Below are 15,908 nucleotides of genomic sequence, written 5' to 3' on the forward strand. Positions count from 1 at the left end.
TAAATTAGTGGTTTTGTTTTCAGATTTCATTCTACACTGTTGCCACTCCTGTATGCTTCTTCACCCTCTATCGTGTGTTTTGAGTATTGCTGCATTTCGGTTTGCTGTCAGTGCAGAAGCGTGGACATGTTTCAGTAAAATAACTTGGTGTTGTGTTATATTTAAACGATTATTGTTGTTGTTCGTGTTACTGTTGTTACTTGCAGCTAATTTCTGCAATCAGTTCGGTTCGCCTGAGCGATAAAGCTAGTTGTTTCTACAGGTAGGCCGAAATCACGTGACCACTGGACATGACGTAGCTAGTGCGTGGAGTGATAGCTCGTGTTTATTGTTTTCGGAACGTTATTTGTGTCTAATCATTTTACTGTTTCCGAGAGAATAAGGTTTAGATTTTTTGATTCCCAGTATTGTTTTAGATACTGAATTCGCTGGACATTTATTGAGAACACAAACATTCCTGCATTGTATCAGATAACGTCGCATCTTGTCCCTTGACGGTGGTAGCGTCGGTAAGTACAGCCATGTTTGTATTTTCAACACAGAGAGGTGTACAGTATCGAAATATGTGATTCATATAAGCAATGTGGTTCATTATTTCTTTGCAGAAATTGTTAAATGAGACATGAAACAACAGTTTTCCTTTATTCGTCGCTTCTTAGCGAAATATACGCTAAATAACATAATATTTACGTGAATGTTGATTTTAGATAGGCCTGTTTTCATTGACAAACATTAAAATGTTGTCATTAGTACAACTACATACGTCTGTCTGTAAATAGTATAACGCTATAGAAAAAAATTGTACGAGAAAATTAGTTTATGTGTGTAACTGGTCACCATACCATAAATATATGAATATTATGTTTTGTAAATTTGCGCAATAGTGGCTTAAGTGGCATTATTTAATTCTTCTTTTATTGTAGTAGCCTGCATAGACTGATAGTACTGTATGAAACAAGACATTCTTCGTATAGAAAATCCATACAAATATATTTAGCGTTGCGTGTAGTTTTTATGAATTCCTAAGTACATTATATATATTTCCCTTTCAAAAAAAAAAAAAGACCAAGAACATTAAATAATGAATAAAGCGAGTTTCTCTGAATCACATGCAGGCCCATTCTTCAGTGCTGAATTGAACTACCGACAGGTGTAAGTGTACGGAGGGCTTTTGGAACAATTTCCGGGCTGTGCCTTCAATTTTACTTTCTTTCATTTCTTGGGTATTGTAATGAGGCGTTGGGGGGGGGGGAGGGGGGGAAGCGATTGGTTCTGGGTACAGAGCACCTGGATGTGAAGGAGCAAAGCTAATATGTACAGTTAACGGAACAAGTAAACTGATGAATGTTTTTTGTGCCACAAAACGACGCGTGGGACTTTTGCGCAGTTTTTGACGATCGGTTTAAATATATTACAGATTTCTTAAGAACTTTAATTATAATATATTAAATTGTACGCTTATAATTCGGACGTAATATCGAATTATATGGATGTTTGTGTGTATCCGAATACAACTTTAACGGCGAACCTATCTAGTTATCAAAAATATACAAGAAAGTAAGACTTTAATCGAGATTATTTAACATCGAAGTGATTAGAACATGTGTTCAGTGTATCTGAGGGGTTAACAGTTGATAACCACAGCGTTTGGGTAACTTAAATATATAGTAATGGACATTTGTACAAATGTTTTATACGCGGTGGATACTGGGAGTATGCTTTGATTTTCTCTGCGTTCGAAAATAGTTTGTGTACCCCCACAGACAGGTTTGTTCTGACTTAACACAGTCGGCGGTAGTTTTCCCACACTACGTAAATTCAAATGAGGCATATTCCCGTATATGCCCCCACAAGAAATCTTAAGTTAGAGGAAACAATTTGCCTATGAAAGGGTTTTGAAGTTTCGCCGTGTTTTTTATACCGATCTGAGCATTTAAGGGACTCGTAAGTTCTCAGAAAGTGTTGTATAAAGAGATGTTTATTGTGTGTATTAAGTTTATTTTCAACTATTTGAAAGGAATATTAACACCTTCGTGCAGTATTAGAATGTTAACATTCTAACACATCTGTACCTCGATAAAACTTAACGTATGAACGTGGATATATAACGTAACACTTTAAATGTCGGTGGTAACTATATATACCACCTGATTTAACGACAGTTAACTCTACATTTTGGTCACACAGTGTATTTGTGGGTTTCGTATGATTTTTAGCCCCTTAAACAGCATTGATCAGTTGATCCATGTAATGTAGACGGCGCTGTTTTCTTTGCGGTAGGGACTAAATGTTTATATATAATTTAGATGAGCTTTGGCTACGTAGGGTTAACCAGACTGTGATGTGTTGGAGATGACGTTGGCCCAGATTAATCCAATCCACACCTGAGCAATGTTTTCTTACCCCTTTAGGCTTTCCACGCGAATGTTCTCGTCTGTTCCTGCACGTTACGAGCCCCGTCTATCTTTTCGTCCTTGAGCTATCAGCCTTAACTTTAAGTAAGCGGAACAGAAGAAGTGAAATGCGAGAAATTAGTCTTCAGGAGTCCACGTATCGCTAGTGCAGCCGCGTTTGAACGTGGCGGTCATTCGGGCGTTGTTTTTGTGGACTTCGTCATTATCCTTGTCCATTATTTGTACGCGGATGTGCCAAGGAAGAGGCTGTAGAAATGGCCCTTCTTATGTGGCTTAGACTGAAGTAACGTGTAATTTGACTGAAGAAAAATCTATAGTTTGATTCTTACCCTTCACTTTGGTAAATACAGGACGTTCAAGTGGCGAATAAAATACTTAAAATTTGTAAGAAGCATCATCTTCACCGTCAAGATCTGTGCAGAAATAGGCTTAATTTTACCTGTCATGAACTTTACAGCTGTAGCTGATATCTCAGTGTTTTCTTATGGCGTTTAATGGTTCCTCGTCCCAGTGATTTTAACTTTAGTGCCAATCTTCGTATACAACTTTTCGCCTTTATACGCGTTTAAGCTTATTTTTCTCATAAAAACCATCCAGGTACTTCTAAAGGGCATTCGTAGATCATATTTACTGTCGAAGTTCTTGCAGCGGTGAAGTTGTCAGTGTTGGTATTATGGGTTGTGACGCCCAATGCACTTGTAGGTAAATAACAGCGTTTTGGAGGAATGTGCTACTGCCATCTTCAGGGTTGAAGACCAACACAGACAAAACAATAAATTGTCTCCCTTTAATAGTGTCCCTGAATCACGTGATAAACCTAGTTTTACAGATCTGGACTCAATACCGGATTTAGGCTCTAAATAGATCCTTACATGGGGGTTTAAAAGGGATGTTTGTATTTTGATTTATTATTATTTTATTTAGTGTTCTGTCTGACGACAGGTCCATATGAACAGGATCCTTCCATCCTTTTCTCGGACTGGGACCTGTTCATATACGTTCTTGGCAGATGATCCAGAAGTGGTTTGCCATTGCCTTCTTCTGTGTGTGAATGGAGTAATTGTTGGGATGCCACGGAGGAAAACTCCGTGTTGCCTAGACCACGGCCTTGCCCAACAAAAGTTATAAATTCGGGCACTGCCGGGAATCGAACCCGAGACCCCAGGATTACAAGGCCAGCGTTCTAACCGCTAGACTATCTCATCTTATTTTTATTTAGTGTTCTGTCTGACGACAGGTCCATATGAACAGGATCCTTCCATCCTTTTCTCGGACTGAGACCTGTTCATATACGTTCTTGGCAGATGATCCAGAAGTGGTTTGCCATTGCCTTCTTCTGTGTGTGAATGGAGTAATTGTTGGGATGCCACGGAGAAACCGGGGAAGCCACCGGAGGAAAAATCCGTGTTGCCTAGACCACGGCCTTGCCCAACACAAGTTATAAATTCGGGCACCGCCGGGAATCGAACCCGAGACCCCAGGATTACAAGGCCAGCAATTAAGCAATTAAAAAATGCCAATTTCAGTCATTGCTAGTTGTCATTTTCCATTGCATCGTCATTAAATATTACTGCATGTTCAAGATATTAACATTTCGTTTTATATTGTTCTTTTTAATAGATTTCTTCAGTTATTGGACCTCATAATCTAAGCTTACCTTAGGGTCCCAACGTATCAAAACGAGGGTCTTCAGCTTGGAACACAAAAGACTCACCCTGTAGAAGCGACCCACACAGGACACGACAAAAAAAGAGACATGAGAGGGGGGTGGACAGGGGGGGGCAGGGCAGTCTGAAACAAACACCGCATTCATCACGTTTCAGCCATTTCACGCAATAGCAGTAGGTTTCCAAATTAATTCGGTAGAGGGTGTGGCAGTCGGTTTGTGGGACTTTGTGTTACCAGTTACCCTATCCTTATCATTAGATGCGTGTACACCTTCATGAACTAAGTCCCTCATTATTAGTAGACGTGTCGGCTGATTCTCTTCCAGAACGTGCAATCATGTTCGTAAGCGACGCATGTGCAGTGAGTTTTCCCATTTTCTATCACGAATCTCTCTCTCTCTCTCTGTGCACGGCTTCCGGTACGTTTTGTTACTTTATTTTTTAACCGCGTAGGCTTATAAAGCGTCGAATAGACGGATGATAGGGAATGATGAATTGTCGAGGACGGAGAAGGAACCTGTCGTGCCTATCGTAAATTTTTTTTTTTTGAAAGGACCAGTTGGTCGGTGGTTTTGTAGTTTCTGCTGCGTGCTTGTGATGAAAATATACGAATTTTAGTATTGTTAGTTGACATTCAGCGTTACCCACTGTTGGGGATCGGCCTGTCAAAAGGCGATATTGCATCTCATAAACACAAAAAAGAGTATATAAACTATTACGTGCAGAAAATATCAAATATTAAATTAATTATTCGGTTTTGTCCGTCTAATCACAATTATATTTAAAATTTTAAAATTTACAATTAAGATAATTAAAATACCATTTTATGTTCCACATCGAATAATCGATTTACATTTGGAACATTTTTACAGCATGTTTCGGTTTCATCGAACCATCTTCAGGTGTAAAATTATATCAACAAGCTTAAAACTCAATTACAATTTCTGTTGTGTAGCCTTTTGGAGATGTTCATATCCAGATTATTTTCATATATTGGAGCGAATGTATTGTTTTGAAGTGAATGCTTTTGATGTTCTACATCGGCCAGAGATGAGATTGTAGACACGTTGATGTGTCTGGAGGTGTCTAGAAGTAATTTTACACCTGAAGATGGTTCGATGAAACCGAAACATGTTGTAAGAATGTTCCAAATGTAAATCGATTATTCGATGTGGAACATAAAATGATATTTTAATTATCTTATTTGTAAATTTTAAATATAATTGTGATTAGACGGACAAATACCGAATAATTAATTTAATATTTGATTCACAATATGACGCAATTATACTATCTTAAGAAAATATCAAGCTGTTTAGACTCTTATTAAAGTCGCTGTTATTTGTTAGAGCCTTTTTAAGTGTTACAGCTTAACTGCATTTTCGAAAGTCTTGTGAGGGATTTGTTAAGTTTTTGTTGATTTGTGTCAGGAAACACGGACACGTAAGTTTCTTCTTCAACAAATTGGGGCTTCCATTTCATGGGTGCAGCCTTCATTGAATATTCTGTGGAATGTTTATCTAAGATATAAATACTTTGCTTTCCACAAATTACAGTAGCGATAGCGTGTAGCATATGGCGTGCGTCTAAAAAGAAAAGTATTTCATTTAAATTCGATGAAACTGTTTCAGCAGCAGATGGGGGAGTAATCTTTGAGGAATAAATTACTCGGCTGTTACTTTTATTTGATCCATCCTCATGCAAGTTAATTTCCGGCACTGTACAAACATCGTTTCATTAAAATTTAAGGTAGCCCCTATGAGACTCTAATGCTGTATAACGAGCCATTGTGTTACAATGGACGTATGGAATTTAAGTAAAGGTATATAATGATACCACTTACAGGGCGGGAACAGTTTAATCCTTTTTTTATCGATGTCTACCAAAAGTTTATTTCTGTGGGGTATGTATAACCTTCGTCTGCCTACGTAGCTTTTAACAGTACGTGCGTTTAATCTGCGAACATTATGTCTGTCACACATTTTTGTTGCCTGTCCCAACTCGAGCCGAGCGAATAGTTATCCTGCTTCGTATTGGGGAGTTCCCGGGTTCGAATCTATGTCCGAAAACCGGCTGTCGTGACGGTCGTCTCTCGTGGTTTTCCGGGATTTGAATCAAGCGATTATAAGTTTCTTGTGTATCATTTCGAATTCTTGTTTGTTAATCCTCGGTATCAGAAATGTGTTTAGTATATTAGCTCATTCATTGTCCACGTTGAAGATACGTCACTAAATAAGATTCATTATTTCTGTCGTGTTAATGTGTCGGAAAGGAAGGGCGCTGCTATGCCGGTCCACTTTCTTGAACTTCGCACCAAGAAGTCCGGGCCAGGCCATGGTTCGGAATTTTAATAATGAAAGCTAATGGCGAAACCGTGAGCATAAAAGGTACTATTATGGGTCAGTTGGACCATGTTAAGTTTGCTCATTAGTCGGATAATCGACTAGTATCGCCTGGATGCTCTCACCGTAATAAACCGTTGGCGAGTCCATCAGCTGACGTGATTAATGATAGCAGAGTTTGGAGCCAAAATGTATCGACATTAGCAGGAAGAATTCTGTAATCGGTAATTAATAATAACACCATATCTCAGCCTTGTACAGTCCGTGCAGAGCGTTTTGAAACTTTTGGAAATAAATTCAAATGTCAAATGTTTGTTGCTTTCTTTAGACAACGTGACTTTGTGAATGCGAGAGTTGAGGTTCTCAGGACGTCGATGATGTCTATTGTAGTTTTCTGGGATGTGGCGACTTGTAGGTAGATACCGACGTTTCGGAGGATCATACTTCCTCCATCTTCAGGATTGACGACGGAGGCATAATTTAGTTTAAGAAGTCCTTTGTCTTTTATGGAACTCGAAGGTTTATTATCGCGTTTACAGAAGCCAGCATACGTATTATATTTTATATGTTGCAGCGTATAACTTACACCGAACGTCTCAGAAGAGTGGTTATGATTCCTGTTCCATGTTCGGGAGTTCCCGGGTTCAAATTTCTAGCCGGAGACCAGGTGTCTTAACGGAGGTTTTCCTTAGGTTTTGTAAGTTCCTCCAGGTAAATGACGGGACGGTATCTTGCATATTTGTGCGAGATACCGGGAACGTGCTGGCGAACACAACTGTGTAGTCCACAGAACGCAAAAGGTGAAGTGAGTCTTGCGAAGGAACGCGTTCTTTAATTCAGTGGCAAGGCCCACGGACTCGAGGTGGACATGATGAAGAATCAACAGCACCAGGAGTCTCAATTCAACGCCAACAGATGGCCGATAACAGGGTGTCTGTCACTTCTCCAACATGTTCTCTGTCGTGTTCCTGTCACGCTCTTGAGAACTGTAGCCGGACAAGAATCAGGGACTCCGCCTCGATCCATCAAATAACGCGGACCCAGAGCTGTCAAAACAGTCTCGGTACAGTAGCTGAATGGGACCAGCTCGTCATTAGAGGCAAAGTGTTAGAATTACATAGATAATGGGAAAGAAACGTGGTTGAAGAAATTACGGTAGCCATGTTGCAGAAACAGGCTGATTGTGTATCATATAATTGGTTTTCCTAGTCAAGTTGAGCGTTTATCAGTTGATCTTAAAAATTCTTATTACTCGGATACGCTGCAGGGAGGAACCGTGGAATTAATCATCCTTTCATTGTCTCTGCGATGCTCTTAAATTCCCGGTCAGAACCGTGGACTAAAGCTTATTTTAAGGGTTGAAAGAGACTGTAGTAGATTTTATCAGTAAACATCGTTCCATTAACAGGAGATTTGCAACAAAATATTTTGTTAAGGTTTTTATGAGTTTCGTTGTTTTGATTTCGTGAATGTATAATACGGATTCAGCGTCTGTCTGTCTGTCTGTCTATGACATTTCGTCACCAAAACTACTGAACAGTTACTCAATTTGTAGCTTAAATGCGTCACGTTTGTGTTGATTAAATATATATTTTATACTATAATATAATAATAAATATAATATTTTATACTACATAATGTTTTAATATTATATAATTTTAACATCATTTAATTAAAACGTTTGTGTATAGACTGTGAAAATAAATATATACTACTGAACAGGTTTTTCTTAAATTCGTCATTGGGGACGTGAAGTCAAAGTCGTTGAGCGAATTTAATCGTGGTTCTTGTTGGTCAGAAATAGATCCTACTTACATTTTGTGGAGCTCAAATCGTACTTAATGGTGTTCCTTAGACTCGGTATGTCATGTAAGACATTAGCTTCATATTCTCTATTTTTTTTTCTTTCCAGTAATTGGAAAACCGTCCTGAAAATTCTGTGCTTGGAGGGATGAGAAAATATTGTTAAATATGAAAGGGCAAAACGGTTTATTGACACGCTACGAACAAAATTCCGGGTCAGATTTAAATTGATTTTCGTTATGAAGTTTTATCACGAGGGATTATAGCAGAAATTACCATAGCTTTGGAGAAAAAAAAAACAGAATTATTCTAAATTAACATCGGCCATTCTTAATACTGCTTAGATACAAGAGAGCGTTTAATACTTGTTTTCATCAGTTAGTACATAAATTTTCTTGACACGTCATTCAAGGTGTAATTGGTGAGGAAGATCATTCACGTTACTGACAAACGGACATGTTGAAAGAACCAGAACTTAACAGGAGTCTGACAACCTGTCACGTGGATCATAATTATTTATACATCGATTCAGTTTAATGCAGAATTATGATGGAGATTCTTCAGATTGATATTAAAGTCAGTTTTGTTACGCGAACAAATGAACACAGGACAGTTTTATTCAAAACCGTCTTTTTTTTTCGTGTAACGAATTGGATTCTGGCGTTAATATTTTCCTGACGTCTACGATAACACTGTCGTCCGCTTTCAATTTTCATGCCTTTATATTGTTTTATTTAATTAGTTGAGATGCTCCTCTTACATCCCCAAAGTATTAAAATATTAAGTTAAATATAATGTTGACACCGTGCTTAAATAAGCTTGCCGCATTCAACGGGATAAAGAGACGCAGTTACCAGCTGGATAGGACGAGGCTGGGTGGTCCACAGTGCCGGTCTGGATTAGACAAGCCCCTGCCTGGAATCAAACCCCTGCCTACTCCCACATCATAACAATAACAGCAACATTGTGCAAACATTACCTACACTACTTAATTAATATCAGATGTATTTTCTACAAGCTGCTATGTAATGACCCTCAGGGACAAGGGTTGACCCTGTCTCATGTCATAGATGGGTACATCTGTGAAAATGTATTAACTGAAAATAAAATAAGTAAATAAATGTCAGAGCGAGTGGAGTAAGTGATGATAGTTGTAATGTTACTAAGGAAGATAACTTTTGATACTAAAAGAATATAGTAGGAAGCTGGAGAACATTTACATATTACTGCTGCTATCATTTCAGCTAGGATCTAGTACAAATTCAGTTTTTTTTTATATTTCTCATCAATTATCGCAAATTAGTTTGGTTACGAAGCAGCGATGTTGGATATTTATTTTTAATATTGTAAATTGTCGAATTCAGCTACAGGGAGGAGTGGATACATTTATGAATTATTCTTCCATTGGATTCCATACGAAGTGAGATCAATTTTTCCCCAATTTTATAGACCGCAACTATTTCCTTAAGGTTCACTTTCCCGTAAGGTCTGGCCACCTCAATCCTCTGTCGTCCAGTTGACCGATTTTAAGGTGCTTCTTCAGGAAGCGTTTTCATTGATTTTTTTTGTTTCAAAATTCTGTGCCATACAGGCCAACCCCCTCCTATGGTAACCCCAATGATTCAGCTGTAGTAATACAAATCCATGACTATTTCAGATGCAGGTGGTGAAATTCGTGTTCTTTTTTGGCAAGAATATCGATTGTCTTGTAATTATTAAACAACACTTCACATTTTGAAGCAATGTCTGAATCGAAATTGTGCTATCGCGAGAACGTGACTCCGAACCCCAACATAGGCACAATTTGACCTTTCCTAGCATCTGTTTGCCGTGTTTTTTAGAAAGATTTTGTTATAATCTGAACACGATTAACCAATAATTATTAAGAAAACAATAGAAATAAGCTATATCGCCTTTCTCTTCTCGTTGCCGGGAGGCTTACGCTAAAGATAGCCATCTGGTGGCGTGTCAGCGGGTTAACGTGCAGACACTTCAGCTCGTACATCACACGTGGTCAGGAGTGCAGATAAAACGGGGGATAGTTTATCATTATGGACGGGTTACGAACACTTTTCCTTGGCAGGTTCATTCTCCGACTTCGGATTGAGAATTCTGAAACAAAAGTGTTTGGTTCTTAATTCTATACCACGACGTACAAAATCCTGATATATTTTTTTAAAAATGTAGGTGATTACAGCGAGAATGTTTTTAATTATTCTTGACGTAGCAAAGTGGGCATTTATTTGTGATATGCTGTGTCAAATTTGTTCGATATTACAAATACGCGATGACTAATCGCATAACAAACATGGTTATTTTTGTACTTGTTATGGTTCAAGTCTTGATGTCGTTAAGTAGCCACGTCGCGACCCGACCATGAGAGATAATAACGCGGCACCCAGCAGTTAAGTCCATCCATCCATCACCCAGTCATAACTCGGCCCTCTCTCTCTGTCTCTCCTCACGTCATAACCGAGTCTCGTCACGTCTTTCTTAAAACACGAACAGAAACCAAGAATGAAACAAAAGAGAGAAAACAAAAGGACTGCAACATCGCAGTCGTGATGCGCTGATGTACAGTCGCAGGACCTCGGAGTGGTACCTTGTCATCGCCGATGTCACCCCATCAGTCATACCTGCCACCAGTTTCTGATACACAACTTTCGTACGTACTTGCGATGGAGAGTTTCTCGAAAGAGAGAGAGAGGGACCGGTTGTCCCGACGAAAGTACTCTTGTGTTTTTATTCGTAATTTCTAGGCCAGTGCCTGACTAGGTTCTGATTAATATATTTTGAAACGGTAACTAATTTCACGACAGCTGGGGGAATCGAAGAATTTAAATCGTTACAGAAGCAGTTTGGAACTTTGGCACCATCTTGCTTAATGTACATAACATTTAAAAATTCCGGTCGTACCTCAAAGAAAACACAGCATGTTTCCATTACAAAGCTGATTAATACTGTCTAGGGAAATAAACCTCTTCATTCTGAGAATCATACGTAACCCATGTGTATAATGTAGAGTTATTGGATGGTAAATTAGGTGGTATATTTTCGTACCATTGGGTTTCAAAGGGTTAACCTCACTTTCTTTTCATTAACGGCGTCATGCTTGAGCTGTGCTTTGCATCCTTGTTTCGTGTGTAAATTAATAGCGTTGCTCTTAATAGTTGTATCATACGGTATTAATAATTCATTAATTAAATGTACTGATAAGAGGAGAGAGCCCAGAAAATTTTGCAGCGGGAGGTCCCCCCCCCCTTCTCACTTATCGTGAGTGCGTCACTACATGTGTATATGAGCACTTGGCACGATAATGTTGGCATTAGGACACCATCGCTTCGCCGTCTCCTCTGTCAGAGAATAAGGCAGGCATGTTTCAGATAGTTCCGTCGTTAAATGAAAACTCATCAAGCCTTTGGGCTTAAAAATTGATTGTCAGCAACTTATCGAGTTATGTTGTAGCCAGTTCAGCTGACGAAAACTTGGTGTCCCGTGTTGGAAATCCGGTTTTCCGATTTAGGTTAAACCAATGATTTTAAACGTCAGATTAAATCATCTTAGAATTACATACTGCGACTTTAAGATGGCAACATTCTGGGATGTTACGCTGTGTAGTCTGGTAGAAATTAACCCACGTTTCAGTGGTGTTTACTGCTGTCATCATCAGGGCTATACTTTCATACTAGTCACCTTGATTACCTGAAATTTCACGGACGTGGTGTTAAGGTTGAACACCTTTAGGTTATTTTTGACATCGTTCGAGTTGTAGAAGCCAGTAAGAGCTATGTTAGTAATTTTTTGTAATTATAATGTAAAAATCCTGTTCATGTCTGTTTTACTGAGGAACAGAACTTCATGTCAAACGTGTTACGTATCCGCCTGATATTTATGCTTCTCAACCATCATTTATGTTATGGCGGTTGCCAAACATAGGCGTTAAAGTGACAGTCTTAACGAAAATTAGACTCGGCTCTAATTTGTAATGAAAGTGAAGGATGCTACTCATAATAGAATAAGACTTCACATTTCGTTTTGATTAACAGTTTGATGTTTTAGTTAAAAAATGTAGAAGAAATTTCAGTTGTTCAACGTGTAAAATATTAATTAATGAGTATGATAATTGTGTGTAAAGATCGAAAATTGTTCACAAATTTTTAACAAGTAACTGATAATTAAATCCCCTGTGCACATACAGTTACGTTATGACCTAACGCGTGTTTTAAACTTTAATTATTTCGCAGTCATTAGTTTATAATTAAGGATATTTGGGCAACATTTTAAAATCTAGAGAAATATTTTCTGAATTAACGTAGGTCTACAATTGTGGATTTATTATCTCGTTTTATTAAACTGCGGTAACTTAAAGTAAACGTTAGTATATTGTGAGATACGACGTTTATACACGTCGATAGAAAAATGTTTTTTGGAGCCCCTTGTCCTTGGCGAGAATTGAACTAGTATCTGCATGATTCCATGAAGATTTTAAGTTTTTGACTAAGGAAAAAAAAAAGTTATACGTATTTTGGCAGAGAAATCGGCTCTTGAAACTTTTTGGTGTACACAAACCTTTAAAATCGATAAGATTAATATTCCTCTGAAGCACGATTCGTAAAATAATGGAGGTAATTTCGCATTTTTTTTTTGTTTTCACAAACTCCATTCCTACGTTTCGGAAGAAGGGTCGATGTGTGTCCGCCCAAACACTGTGTCTTTCTCGCCCTGGAACGGTTGTCAGTCTGGCAGCAAGAAATATATACAGGCGGCCCCAGTAATGCGTCAGTCCCCGTAGCACACCTATACACCGGGGGTCTACCATCCCGGGCTATTATACTTTGATGAATTGCCTCGTAAAATTTGTCAGACAAAACTAATTCCTGATACTAACACAGTTAGGGCCCTCACACTGTCGTGTTGTATGGATACCTTACCTCGCCTTTTGAGAAGCAGGCAGCTGGGACAACAGAGAAACATAGGAAAGACAATGTTACAGATCATAATAAATTAGTAAAATGTTTATAATAAAATTACATGAATGGTAGTGTCAGGCTGTTTCTTGTTAGATGCTGTGCGATCACTGGAGCACATCCATCCTGTATTCTTTTCCGATGTCACTTTGCTAGTTTTTATTCTACTGTGGATTTAAGACCAATTTTAAGGAAGATGACTGTCTACTGAGTTGCAGGGCATTGTAGTCTGGTGGAAATTTACGGACGTTTCAGAGGCCCTAAATGCCTCTTTCATTAGGGCGACTTATCACCCTAATGACGGAGGCAGAACATTTTAGTACTAACTACTCATATATATATGTCCCATCTGCTTCAACAAACAATAATTCTGCATTTTGTGTCTGTTGGTTTCGTATGATTCTCAGAATAAACAGCGTTTATTTCCTTAAACAGCGTCAACCAGTTGAACTTTGTAGCGGTGAAGTGTAGTGTTTTCTTTGCGGTACGTACTGAATCTTTGGCGAGTCTCGGCTTCATAAAATTGTTATGAAACCCGTGATTTTATGTCTCATATTTAAACACCCTGAATTGAAGATCACGTATTTTTCGCAGGAGATGTCTTTGAAGAATGACACTGAAGTGGTTAATTAGACGCCCCCAAGATACCGTCCGAATACGTGTCAGTTTTGGCGATGTATGTACCACAGTGTCTCTGAGGGTGGCCAGGGGATGAATGGTGAAGACATGGCACATTCCTGAGAGAACTTCGTGACTAACGGCCTACCGCTAATGTTAACACGGTTCTCAGAAAGCCCACACACGCTCATGCCCTGTCACTATTGCGAACTCTCTCAGATAAAGCATGAACACAGGCATTCTTTAGTCACCCTGAGAAACAGCGTCTTCTTTGAACAGTACGATTTCATCTCTTCGAAAAGTTTGAACGCTATAAAAATATAAACACGCCTTTGGGCCATATCTTTTGCTAGGTAAATTCAGTTCATACCCCCATAACACATTTTTCTGAGGTCAGTTAACCTATATTTTATACATGTCTACTCTTTCATCTGTAAGGTGATATATTTTTCTATCGTGAAAATTTCTGTGAGACATGCGGTCTGCTGATAGCATACGACACTCTGTTGTTCGATTTTAATGCAATAACGGATTAATATTTGTATGCAGATAAATCATATGCACATATAGACTGATTTTGTATAAAATGTTACGAACATGGCGATCATGAGAATCTTTGAGGTTATGTCTGACAATATTCAAGCAATAAAAACACTTTCTAGCGGAAGGGTGGACCTCTAGTAATTTATGGATTCCCTAAGCTTTTCTGTACAGACCGAAGAATTCGAAGAGGGCAATGCACTGACAGTCCTGCATATGGCGAGAGTATCAGGAAATCTTGATTGATTATAATTATACAATTTAGAAACGTATTACTTTGTGTAATTTTCATTAGTTTGGACTCCAACAGGGTTAAATTCGCCAGCCTTAATCTTAAAGTTTCAAGGTCATTTAAAAGTCGTTTTTTACTCGAATATTTCAGAAGATATAACCATGGGAGCGACCATAATAAAATCAAGTTGTGGTTAGAGATTAATTTCATGAATACGTTTTCTCAAATCTTTTTCAGGTTTCTAAGATATTTCAACAGAGTCACAGCCCAGACTGAATTATCACTGTGTTTGTAGAGTGTCGAGGTCCATCTGTCTGTCCGTCTGTCTGCTGCCATGTAATCGCGGATGAACCACATGCAAGCATACAGAGAATGAAATTGAAGCTGTTGTGTATTTGTTGGAATTTGTCTTTAACATGTCGATGCATTCTAAGTATGTGCAAATTGGGGGCGTGTCTTTACTACAGCGTGTTGCTATGGAGACAAGCTTCGTTGATGTATTACTGAGAGTAGCCATCTTGAATATTTATCGTGTATATAATTTAAATTTTTGTTTATCGATTAATATGATTCGATAATCGATTTTATTATTTGAGGACAGGGTGCTGATGGAAATGTCTGGACTTAAGAAGCAAGAATTTGGAAATATCTGAATAATTAGGAGCTTCATAGTTTGTACTGTTCTCAAAATATTATTAGGTTAAGATGGTAAAGTTGCGTCATATTGTGATATAATAAGTATATATTAAATCTTGTCCGTCTAATCACAATAAATTCTTATTAAATATTAAAATATTACAATAGTTAACATTTAAATTATTTAAAATATTAAATGATGTTCTTTATCGAAAAATGAAAAACATGAAAAATGAAAAATGATGGTCTAATGTAAATCGAATATTTCGATAAAGAACATCATTGAATATTTTAAATGTTAACTATTGTAATATTTTAATATTTAATAAGAATTTATTGTGATATATAATTATTAGGTTGATTAAGTCAAGGAGGATGAGATCTGTGGGGTACGTACTTTCCGCCCGCCATCATGTCAAAGCCAGTCAGTCAATCCTACCTTCCGTCGTCAATCTGTCAGCCATTCCTATATTCCGTCCACCAATTCGTCAGTCGGTCAGTCGATCAGCTGTCAATATGTCAATCTGCGTGTCGGTCAGTAAGGCGGCCAGCCAGGCTGCAGACCAGTCTGGTGTTTGCCATATTTATGCCTTGTTCCGTCAGAATTCTTAGCAGTTTCAAAATAATTACATCTGCAGCCGCTGATGTAAAACGTTTACCACTCAGCTGAAATTATAATAATTGGTTCC

The 15,908-nt window shown here is 38.2% G+C and overlaps 1 protein-coding gene across 2 annotated transcripts in view; it reads left to right on the plus strand.

The window, feature by feature from the left end:
* LOC110828577 (uncharacterized) overlaps positions 1–15,908 on the plus strand; it is a 202,228-nt gene continuing 186,320 nt past the window's right edge. The window contains exon 1 of one of the 2 annotated variants that reach the window (XR_015536133.1): positions 1–509. The gene's annotated coding sequence lies outside the window, so the exon portion shown is untranslated. The remainder of the gene's footprint in view (positions 510–15,908) is intronic. The other variant, XR_015536132.1, reaches the window with a different exon arrangement.

The sequence above is a fragment of the Zootermopsis nevadensis genome, unplaced genomic scaffold, assembly GCF_977971745.1.
Source record: "Zootermopsis nevadensis isolate Lab colony 2312 unplaced genomic scaffold, Znev_1.0 Znev_ptg000021l, whole genome shotgun sequence".
NCBI lineage: Eukaryota > Metazoa > Arthropoda > Insecta > Blattodea > Termopsidae > Zootermopsis > Zootermopsis nevadensis.